The sequence below is a fragment of the Leptidea sinapis genome, chromosome 30 (genome assembly GCF_905404315.1).
Source record: "Leptidea sinapis chromosome 30, ilLepSina1.1, whole genome shotgun sequence".
In the NCBI taxonomy this organism is placed as follows: Eukaryota; Metazoa; Arthropoda; class Insecta; order Lepidoptera; family Pieridae; genus Leptidea; species Leptidea sinapis.
The window spans coordinates 9884125-9895188 of record NC_066294.1 but is presented as its reverse complement, the minus strand read 5'-3'; positions in this window follow the sequence as shown (position 1 = coordinate 9895188).

Below are 11064 nucleotides of genomic sequence, written 5' to 3'. Positions count from 1 at the left end.
AAAAATGTGTGGACCACCCTTAACATTTAGGGGGATGAAAAATAGATGTTGTCCGATTCTTAGACCTACCCAATATGCACTCAAAATTTCATGAGAATCGGTCAAGCCGTTTCAGAGGAGTTCGGTCCCGCACACCGTGACACGAAAATTTTATATATTAGATATAGTATGTAAATATGTTGTATACTTAAGTATTTCATATCTGAACGATCGACCCTTGCTTGGATTTTTAAGAATGTACAAAACTTGAACAAAAAAAATTAATAGGCCCTCTGGATTCGAACCGGGGTCCCATCTGAGATATTACTGTCTTGTATATAGTGGCGAAATTTACCTTTGTATTCTAATGTTATTGCAGCTGTTTCTCATTAAAACACGGCTAAAACTACATTTTTTTAAATTGAAACATAGCTAGATCGATTTATCGTCCGCCAAATCCCCTGTGTAGTAAATTTTGTGAAAATCGTTGTAGCTGTTTCCACGATTCATATAAAAGACTTGCTCGTTTAAAGATATAAGATAAGATTCGTATTAATGAATTTAAATAATCTGTCAATATTAATAATAATATAAACAATAAATAATAAAAATAAATAATGTTATGTTAGTTAACATATAAGATAGCTAATAGCTGTTGGTCTTCCTAATAAATAAATAAATGGTTTTATGGTATATTCATTGTCCCCGCCTCTACATGTGTTATTAATAAACGTGAAGTAAAGTTATTCCAAGTTTAATACTTTTTATCTTCATTCACTTTGTCACTTTTGTTTTTTTTTTATGAAAATAAGGGACGAGACGAGCAGGACATTCACCTCAGATGGTAATTGATACGTCCTACCCATAACAATTCAGTGCCGCTCAGGATTCTAGAAAAACCCAAAAATTCTGAGCGGCACTGCAATTGCGCTCGTCACCTTGAGACATAAGATGTTAGCTATCATTTGCCCAGTAATCTCACTAGCTACGGCGCCCTTCAGACCGAAATACAGTAATGTTTACACATTACTGATTCACGGCAGATATAGGCGCCGTTGTGGTACCCATAATCTAGCCGGCTTTCTGTGCAAAGGAGCCTCCCACAAGTTTATTGAATGAGTTGAATTTAATTATTCTGTCACTACGGGTGGAGACCTATGATTGGCTCACAGTTATATTAGTTACATATAAGATAGCTAATAGCTGTGACTCTTCCTACTAAATAAATAAATGGTTTTTGCTGCCGCTAAGCAGTGGTATATTAATTGTCCCCGCCTCTACATGTGTTATTAATAAACGTGAATTAAGTTATTCCAAGTTTAATACTTTATATCTCTATCTTACCTTTGTCACCTTTGTTTTTTTTTATGAAAATAAGGGACGAGACTAGTAGCACGCTCAGCTGATGGTAATTGATACGCACTGTCCATTACAATTCAGCGCCGCTCAAGATTTTTGAAAAACCCAAAAATTCAGAGCGGCAATACAACTTCGCTCGTCTCCTTGATATATAAGATCTGATGTCTCATTTGCTCAGTAATTTCACTAGCTACGGCACCCTTCAGAGCGAAACACAATAATGCTTACACATTACTGCTTCACGGCAGAAATAGGTGCCGTGTCACTACATAACTACATGACAGGGAGAAGTAGTTTTAAACTTGGAGTAACTTTACACTGCGTTTATTAATAAGACAGATTATGTTTAAAATGGGATGGATTTCATTTTTATTCAATCAATAAGTAAAATACTTGACATTACTTCCATTTGCGATTGCTGGGATCGAACCAGAAACCTGTAAACTCTTTATTAGTACATTTCACTTGTTTATTAGTATTTCGCTGTACTGGCCAGCACATTACTATGTAATTAGTAATATATTATACAATAACGATATTATAGTTACTCTATAATTTAAAAATATTTAAATAAAACACTTTTTAAAGGACCGTGACTGTGTTTTTATATCAGTTTTTGTGTAAAAATTTCTTTTTATTATTATTTTAGCTAACCTGACAGTTCCCCTGAAAAGGTAATGAAATGTCGGGTTAATCGAAGTAAATATAGTGATATTTTTTAAGAGTAATCATGGAGTTTCACGCAACTTCCTATAAATATACACAAATTAAAGTAAAAATTTTGAAAACATAATTTATGGACGATTCGGGACTCGAACCCGCGAGAACTCTCGCGTTCCATGCGAGCGCTCTTTCCTATCTGCCAACCGTTCAAGTGACGTATCGTTGGAAAATCTTGTAATTTGTGAAATTAATCCCAGAAGTGATATATCTCTATAAATCGATGGAAGGAGTTATTAGCGGTAACAAACGGCTTAGATCCACCTACTTGAATAAAATAATTTGACTTTGACTTTCATTTCGAACCCGTAGCTCGACACGCTCGCTAGACACGTATAAGCACTTGACAAACGTCCCATCCAAGCACAATTTGTATTTTAGCTTAAAGACACTTGACATCTCATAGACTTAGATATACTAGCGTATAAAACACCGGACAGTTCGATAATGCGTGATTAAATATTCAAAATACTAAGGAGCTAAGCCAAGCGTGGCTGACTTTTTACGACCTGCAAATCAAAATCGGTTACAGTTACAATAGATTCGCTTCCCTTTTCTTTCTTGCTATATCTGCGTTAGAGACGTTCTTCGCTAGTCTTGTTTGTCTTTACGTTAGTATATTGTAAGTCTATGTGCCTTGCCATTTTATGCATCACTTTATAACTCAGTAAACACTAATACCTACTTATTTTCAATGCAAACAATTTAGTCGACCTTCTGAGGTGAGCGGGCACAGGGTGCTGAATGCTCATTGGTCAGCTTATAATCACAAAATTTATTTGCTGAAAAATCGACTGCAATTATGAGATATTACGTACCTAATCAATGACGTTCTATACATATAGACCAGGGGTGCTCAAGCTTGAACTGCTGGCGATCTACCTCAAAATTGTTAGACTTCGATCGATCGGCTCTGAGAGGCTTCAAGTATGTGTGATGAAGGATTGTCGTCTAGGTAGAGTTTCTAAAGAGTGTCACGATGTTAGAGTGTTTTAGTCAAGGTAAGTGTTGGTCTGCTCTTAAATGTCAATTAAAAAACTCATTATTATTATTCAAAATTACGAGTTTATTGGTTCTTACAAAACAAACGCGTTCTAAAGTTCTAAGCTTAACTAAAGAGCGACTTTGGATGTTGAACCTGCATGACACTGCATGTCCTGAGCATACTTTTCATAAGATGGTACGTAATTACCGATTTTAGTTTATCATGCCGGATTTTTTTCTCGAGATCGACTCAAAAAGCACTCGCGATCGACCAGTCGATCCCGATCGACCGTTTGAGCACCGCTGATATAGACGAATCACGTCGTATAAAAACAAAGTAGAAATATGAAACATGCCACAAATAACACCGTAAGAAGCATCGACAACTGTATCTATACATTGCAGTATTAATTTCAGTTGTTTAAAATATTCTTGGTCAATAAGCAGCAATGTATATACATTTATTCAGTTCAGATGATTCGGAAAGTGACAGTTGGCACATGACTAAAAGTGTGCTTACCTTTTAGCAAACTTTTGCCGTTCCGCTATCAGACTGCGAATGATAAGTCAATGTTTAAAATTCTAAAAAGGGACTCTATTAAAAATGTAAACAGATACTAGATCATTTTCTAATAAAAATAATACTTAAGAAACTTGGTACGTGCATTAGTGATGTATGTGACGTCAGTTCCGGAAGTTGCCTGAGGATGGCGCACGTCCGCTTTGCAGATTAGAACCGTTTGCCGCCATTCCGTGCTCGCAATACATTCCATATTGTGACATATTAGCTTACACTCCATCTTGTATGCAACTGCTGCTAAAACTACACTGAAATCTATTAATTTATTTGATTTAACAAACAATAACACAGTGTGACTTAGAAAAAAGTATACAATATAATACTATTATTGATCGCGGCAAACATAGCGTTAACCAAAATTTACTAAAAAGATGTTTATAAGTCAATTCAATTTTCTCAACGACTAAACAAGTTTGGACAAGACCTTTTGACAAGACCGAGAATCTTTTTTTAAATAAATAAATGGTATTCGATTTTTAAAACCAAGGAGTTTTCAATTAAAATGACAGGAACAATGGAAATATTCCATTCCCGATACTTTTAGTGCAGCCTATGTATTATAAGTTGATTGAGAACTAATCTAAATTTAACGACGAAATATAATTTAAAGTCAAAGTAAAATAAATTTTATTCAATTTCAATCAAACGCTTTTGAATCCTCACTGTAATATTTCTTTAAAATTATTGAATCTACTATATTTTCAGAAAGAGCTCGTGAGAAGAACATACAAGAAACACAACGGCCACTCTTTTCAATTAATTAGATTATTTTACAATGTCTGATACATTATATGCATAACAAATTAGTTTGTAAGTTAAAAAAATAATAAATAAAATGTAAAAATATAAATTATCGTATATTGGAATGATTTAAGGACGCAATCCGAAGAAATCCACAAAATAGCGCATAATTGAAACCATTTCTTGACAGTTTATATACTTACAGAATATGAGAAGCAAATTCATTTTTTCTTTACTATTCTATTTTTTATAGACAATGCGAAAAAAAAATCACCGAAATACCATATTGTACAGTTGGAGCCATGCTAAACATTCAAACTAAATAAACATTGTACGAAAATTTATTAATTGTACACCAATACTATTTAACATGACATAGTTTTGTTACTTTTGTAAAGAAAATTGTATTATGTTTGTAATAAATTAAAAATGCTTCTAATTCTCAATTAAAACTATGGCTATCTTGTGCGAGAGAGGTAACCTAGCTCCGCTCGATTCCTCAAGGCCGTTGGCTCAGTCCACAGCCTTAAGATATTTTTGTTTCAGACCAACTTTTTGAAAGCTGTGTGCTTGATGCAATATAAATCAATATGAATTAAAAGATTTTTGTTGCCTTTAGGTATTACTTCTCTTTCCTTATAAATATCAATTTGAAACGCTCCAAGGGTTATTGTTGCTTGAATAGAAACCACAAATCTATGTGTTTCAAATGATTTTTAATCATTACAAATATAAATTCAATTAAACAATTAAAGCTATTTAGATAAATATTTGAATTAACTCATTAAATGTCGTTAAATATCAGTTAATAGTTGTTTTATAAATTGATTTTTAGACAAAGACTTTTATTTAATATATATATATATGTAAATGTAAATTATACGGCAAACACTTTTTGAATTAATTTCAAGTGAAATTTATTATGAATCTAAAGTTTTCAGACGTCTTCCTACTCATATAATCTTTATATACTAATTAGTAGATATATAAATATCAACTCGATACTTCCACGCGTTCCCGAGATAAAGGGTCTTGACAGACAGTCGGGACAGAAAACAAAATGATCTTATAAGGGTTCCGTTTATTTCCTACTAGCTGACCCGGCAAACGTTGTTATGCCATATAAAGTATAATTCACGCGATAGTTTTATAAGTAATAAAATATTGCCTATATTATAGCCTGTACATCATCTATTGTCAATAGTTTTTGCAGCGCACGCAAAAATAGGTTTTCGATTTTACACCTTGTGTTACAAAATAGCAATTTTATTACGTATCCCTAATTTTGAAAAAAAAACATAGCCTATAGCCTTCCTCGATAAATGGACTACCCAACACTGAAAGAATCATTCAAATCAGACCAGTAGTACCAGAGATTAGCGCGTTCAAACAAACAAACAAACAAACAAACACTGCAGCTTTATATATTAGTATAGAGTATAGATTAAGGTACGGAACACATTCGTTTTCACATACATGTAATTAAAGTGTTCATTACGAGTAAAAAAAGTCAAATTATAGTTTTACAAGTTCCAATTTGATCCCTCTGTTTATAGCTCTTAAAAAAATGTAAAATCAAGCATCTGGTAGGTGTATGAATTGATTTTGTTATCAAAATTAAAAAAAATATAAAATCACTCAACATTTTAATTTGTATTAGTTTTATAATTGTTAAATATAGCAATGTTAATCGAACTAAGATTATAATAAATATTCACAGGAGACCATTGCTTAGACATTTTACGGGCTCAGTTTACGGAAATAAGTTCGGAAAGCCTACACAGATTGATCGACCCATAAAACCTTTTAGTGTGACACGACTATGATTGAATAATCTATTATAATAAACATGCTAATTTATTTATCAAATTTTCTATATTTTTTTACATAATATGCGTTTAAATAATACATAAATGCGTTTTTTATGAGAAGAAGTGACGGAGTGATAAAACCGTCCACCAGATTCTTGATTGAACCCAAATTTGTATGTGGCAGAATAAATGCATATTAATTGCACTGTGTTAAAAAAAAACTCTGTACGATAATTAACACGGATATGAAATAGAATGCGGAGACAACACTAAAAATAAAATATATAATCAAAACGCCTTAGATTAAATGCTACAAAAACGTAAATTTCATATTAAATGGTTTCAAAAATTTTGAGAACCCCTAACTTATTTATTCTACCAGTAAACTAAGGTCATCGGCCTGACCTCGGTCCAATGGCGTATAACTAACATCGGCTGCACGTCGCGGCGACTTAAACGTATACGGTGGGCTATGTTTAATATTACTACAAAACTTTCATTTTTGCCGCCTAAATATGGATGTTTGTTTCCGAGTCATGGATGTTTATACGTGTGCTTACGTTATTATCTATACTAATATTATAAAGCTGCAGTGTTTGTTTGTTTGTTTGAACGCGCTAATCTCTGGTACTACTGGTCCGATTTGAATGATTCTTTCAGTGTTGGGTAGTCCATTTATCGAGGAAGGCTATAGGCTATGTTATTTTTTCAAAATTAGGGATCCGTAATAAAATTGCTATTTTGTAACACAAGGTGTAAAATCGAAAAGTTATTTTTGCGTGCGCTGCAAAAACTATTGACAATAGAACAAAATGATGTACAGGCTATAATATAGGCAATATTTTATTACTTATAAAACTATCGCGTGAATTATACTTTATATGGCAAAACAACGTTTGCCGGGTCAGCTAGTATTGTAATAAATATATCGGTCTTGTACCCATAGCACAGGCTACGCCTAGTTAGAGGCAAAATTATATTGATAAGGTTGTGTAAGAATATATCGAATTGTATTGTTGTTATTTTCCATCGCACAAATAATTATTATTACCGTACTTGCCGTAACAAGTACGACGCGCGGTGTGTTTCAGTCTGAAGGGTGCCGTAGCTAGTGATATTACTGGGCAAATGAGACTTAACATCTTATGTCTCATGGTAACGAGTCCAATAGTAGTGTAGCTTTGGGTTTTTTAAGAATCTTGTGCGGCGCTAAATTGTAATTGGCAGGGCTTATCAATTACCATCAACTGAACGTCTGATCCTCTTTTGTCATAAAAAAACCATGTTGATTCATAACTTATCCAGTAGTGCATTTCAAATATGATTTTCTACAGTAAAATATTAGAAATACGAAGCGATTCAGAAAGGATTATAAGTCTCGATTTATTTGCGATATTCATTGGGTATCTCTCACTTCGTTTGATCTTATCCTTTTCCAGCCGACAGATTTCTTCTGATATTTGTCAGGCTTGGTTGGAAGAAATAAATATTATAGGCTAACTGAGTATTGTTCAATATTATACTATTATTAAATTCTGTAACGCATAGTATTCCTAACACGTTATAACCATACGAAAGGTTGTAACGCGTCACTACTTTCAATAAATAGCTCCATCGTTTATGAGAAATTATGTAATAAAAAGGAAAAAGTGATTTGCAGATAGTTGTTAAAACCACATCTAGCGGTTAATTATTTGACCAAATTAGATGGAATTTTTATTGTAAGTAGCACTTAAGTTTTGGTTGCTATACGTGTATTATTGAAAGCATAACGTTACCAATAAATTTATCGTATTAAAATGATTATTTTCAAATCATTGTGTTTAATGGGTTTGAATCCCGGTAGGTGCAAACATTTATATGATGAATATGAATGTTTGTTTCTGATTCATAGATGTTTGTTTTATGTATGTTTAAGTGAGTAATTTGTATTAAATATATCGTTTTCTTGCATCCATAGGCAGGCTATACAGGGTGTCCCAAAGTTATGGGACGTGAAGGGAAAGTACCTTAAATATCGAAGATAGGCTATTTTACTGAAAGAAGTTTTTATGTTATTTTTAAAAGTTAATAAGTCTGCATTCAAAAGATTTTCTAAAAATTACTTGCCTCGTCTGGGAATCTAACCGACTTAAATGTAAAAAAAAAACCACCCCTACTTTTATGATGCCAATCGAAAGAATGGCCACAAAACTAATAACTCTTATTAAGAAACATAGTATTTTATGTATATATACAGGCTATGCCTAGTTTGGGGCAAGATAATTTGTGTAAGAGTGTGTCAATATTATTATATGATTTAATTTTTTTTTTATGAAAATAAGCAATGAGACGAGCAGGACATTCAGTTCAGGTGGTAATTGATACGCCCTACCCATAACAATGCAGTGCCGCTGGGGATTCTTAAAAACCCAAAAAATTCTGAGCGGCACTACAATTGCGCTCGTCACCTTAAGACATAAGATGTTAAGTCTCATTTGCCCAGTAATTGCACTAGCTACGGCGCCCTTCAGACCGAAACACAGTAATGTTTACACATTACTGCTTCACGGCAGGAATAGGCGCCGTTGTGGTACCCATAATCTAGCCGGCATCCTGTGTAAAGGAGCGTCCGAGCAAACTGATGAAAAAAAGGATATTCCGCTTATTATAATTTGAATTCGAATAAGCTTTGTTCTTCACACAGATGCATTCAATATAAATGTATGTTCGATTTACTAATGGCCAATATTAAAAATATAAAAACTAATTACTTACTAATTTAATATAATTTTATAACTATTTATTATTAATAATGTATCACTATTTGGGTGACTAATATTAAGATTAATCTATATAATTAAGCATTTAAAGAGTAGAAATTCAAATTAAATCTATGATATCACTTATTGAAAGTCAAAAACTACCACCCATTCGAAAAGGTATACCTCAGACCTGAGAAGAACGGGCGCAACAAACTCAGCGGGCTTCTTTTTTTATATAATAACATGGTTACAATGTAAAATTGTACAATAAAATTTATTATTTGATATCCTGAGGGCGGTCGCTACATTCCCAATCTGTGGTATCATTGAGAAGGTCATTTATGTTATAGTAACATTCACGTAACAATTTTTTAAGAATTGTTTTGAATATTTTCTGGGATCTTGTTGTAAAAGCATACCTATACATTGCCCCACACAACGTACCTATTAATTTGACATATTATTGTAATTATTTTTAGACACCTACACAAATGCAATATGTTTAACCTGTAATGTTAGTATAACATTTAAATTATAGTAAATAAATAAGATAAATCATAAATATTTTCACTTTGTGCAAATATAGTGTAAGTATGTGATACTTTCTACTCGTTGTTTTCTTCGAAGGACATAAAACTGTGCCTTGTTATTGCTTAGGTATTATTTTATTTACACCATATACTTACGATATATATCAGCGTATAGAAGATCCGACAGTCCGATAAAGCGTAAGCAATTATATTTGTCAATGTGTGCGTTAGTAAGTAGTTTTATATTCAAAATTCTAAGGAGCTTATTCCATGTGTGGATGACTGTTTACGACTTACGTCAATCAAAATCGGTTACAGTAAGTAACAATAGATTCGCTACTCTATTCTATCTTGCTGTATCCTTGTTTGCTTATGATAATAAGGGACGAGAGGAGCAGGACGTTCAGCTGATGGTAATTGATTCACCCTGCACATTAGAATGCAGTGCCGCTAAGAATTCTTGAAAAACCCCAAAATTCTGAGCGGCACTACAAATGCGCTCGTCACCTTGAGACATAAGATGTTAAGTCTCATTTGCCCAGTAATTTCACTAGCTACGGCGCCCTTCAAACCGAAACACAATAATGCTTACACATTACTGCTTCACGGCAGAAATAAGCTCCGTTGTGGTACCCGTAATCTACCCGCCATCATATGCAAAAGAGCCTGGTAAAGATTACATTATTACGTTAGAGATGATATTCTCTCTTGCACTCTCCGTTTGTCTATACGCTGATATATTGACCAAATCCTGTTTGTATTTAAACTGAAGCTCTTTATAAAATTACTTATACGTCATCCTTGTTATTTATTTTAATAGTGCGTTAATCCCTTATCAAAATTATGTGGTTTTTAAATTATGCGTCCTTAACTGTTTCACTTCAAAGCCCGACATTAATGCCTCGAAATTTTAGACTCGTGAACTATTCACCTACGTTGTTAAATTTATCCAGACTTATAGAGCTAACTCTAGTATTATATGAAGTTATTGTTTGATACAGTAAAGTTTCAGTATTTTAATGTTTACCACGGAAAAGTTCAAATAATAGTTGGTTTTACCACCATATTGATGCTATTGTTAAGATAAAGATAGCTTTTATTGCTACATATTAGATGTAGCAACATGTTTTATTGCATTCCCATTTTTTTATTATTTCTAGCTTTTCCACTAACATAGGCCTCCTCTATGACCTTCCAGTGCTCTTTCTCCCGCGCATCTCTACTCGAAACTGGTCCAGCAACCTTCTTAATATCATCTTCCAACCTTAGTATCTGCCTGCCTCTCTTTCTTTTGGCATCCCTGGGGTACCATGGGTTAGGTTCTGTGACCATTCGTTTGGGCATCTGAGCATATGGCCCATCCATCTCCACATAAGTTTTTTGACAATTTTTGTTATGGGTATTTTTATTTTTTGTTTATGTCCATCAGTCTTTTTTTTCATTCTCTTCTTTAGTCTAGGATGCTATTTTTAATATGCAAAATATGGATGGAATTAGGTCCCACTTCTGCATAAAAATTTAATTTAATATCTGGAATATCAAATGCAGACACCCAGACCATTATTTACTCATGTGCCCAGATTAAAAAGTTATGAAACATTACTTTTGAGCAAGGT